Source organism: Pseudophryne corroboree, chromosome 1 (assembly GCF_028390025.1).
Source record: "Pseudophryne corroboree isolate aPseCor3 chromosome 1, aPseCor3.hap2, whole genome shotgun sequence".
NCBI classification, from domain to species: Eukaryota; Metazoa; Chordata; class Amphibia; order Anura; family Myobatrachidae; genus Pseudophryne; species Pseudophryne corroboree.
The window spans coordinates 330,194,876-330,196,548 of record NC_086444.1 but is presented as its reverse complement, the minus strand read 5'-3'; the positions used below and the strand labels follow the sequence as shown (position 1 = coordinate 330,196,548).

Sequence of the window (1,673 nt, the reverse complement as noted above, 5' to 3'; positions counted from 1 at the left end):
GGTATGGGCCTGGGGTGTAGGACCCCACGATGTCGGCACTGGTCGGCCACCCCAGGTCAGCAAACAGGTGAGAATTAATAGGGGTTTAATAAGAAGCACAGAAGTGCTATGTAAGTGGTGTGATTAAAATAATATATACAAAGTGATAGGGAAAATAATAAGTGTTAATAAAGTGTTAGGGTGTGCCGACCTGAAGCAGCCCAGCCATACCGACACAGGGGCCACCGCACCCCACACCCACCCCATAAATAATTACAAATATATCTTGGTTAAATTCCCAGTGTAAGGCCACATGGTAATGGCACCTACAGCATCTGAGAGCCAGCTTACCTGGGGATACCCCTGGCTTCCCCTATGGCACTTCTGGAGTCAGCAATCCCTCCTAATGCTGACCCATTTATGCCTCTCTATATACAATACACAAAATGGAAAGCTGCTCAATCAGATTGTAATGTCACTCAGGTGCTAAAAGGGGAGGGGTAATTCTGTGTAGGAAAAAAACTGTGTTCCCTAATGCACACCAAGTGAAAAATATTACTACATAATAATAGTCAGATAATACGGAGATTTATTTATTGATTATTTATTTATTTATTGATTATTATTGATTATTATTTATTTATTGATTTATTAAAGTACAGAAAATAGAGGTGTCTTTTCCTCTCCTTGCTTCCAATAACGGCCCACTGCCATACTACCCTGAATACGCCCGATCTTGCTTGATCTCGGAAGCTAAGCAGGCATGGCCTGGCCAGTACTAGGATGGGAAACCTCCTGAGAATACCAGGTGCAGTGGGCCCCTGCACCCCCCAGGCCCCAAGGGCCCCCCCATCCTTCTCTTCCATTAAGGGAAGCCCCATTACATTCCTTGCTCCATCCTTTTCACATTCCTCTTGAGATCTACTCCTGAGAATACCAGGTGCAGTGGGCCCCTGCACCCCCCAGGCCCCAAGGCCCCCCCCATCCTTCTCTTCCACTAAGGGAAGCCCCATTACATTCCTTGCTCCATCCTTTTCACATTCCTCTTGAGATCTACCTTGACCAAACTCAGATTGTTGTCTATATTGTCCCATCATTGATATCCCTAATTCAGGCAAGCACAGTGATCTTCTGGATACCCTATATTCCAAGAGACCATTCGGTATCCCCCACCACCCCACTGATATTTTCACCATTTCAATTATCTTGTACCTCATTTGCTAAAAAGGTTAAACAAGATTTTTATAAACACCCAATACCACACACGAGTCCCAATTTTCTGTCCAAAAGTTCTTTTTATTCAAGGATTAAATAAAGGTTATGTCTTAATATTTTTCATCATATATACTATTCTTATCATTACAAATGAGTGCTCCCAAACAAGGGTTTTTTGTCTTTTTCTCTTGCCTTTTCCACCTGCAAAGACAATACCAGGTCAGTAAGGGTGAGGAAAACGTTGTACGCAAATACACAGACCTTATAGGACCTGCCAAAGAGAGCCGGATCCTTAATGGAATCAGTGGATCTTATTTTCTTGGCTAAGGACTCAATTGCAAGAGCGAAGACCAAAGGAGATGAGGGGCAGCCTTGGTGAGTACCATTGGAAATCTGAAAAATCGAAGAAAGCATCCCATTCACAAACACTTGGGCTGATGGATTAGAGTAAAGTGCCAACATAGAAGAAAGAGCCCTCC

The 1,673-nt window shown here is 43.5% G+C and overlaps 1 pseudogene; it reads left to right on the top strand.

Moving 5' to 3' along the window:
• Nucleotides 1-681: 681 nt before the first annotated feature.
• On the top strand, nt 682-799 carry LOC134933821 (5S ribosomal RNA; annotated as a pseudogene).
• The last annotated feature ends 874 nt before the right edge of the window (nt 800-1,673 follow it).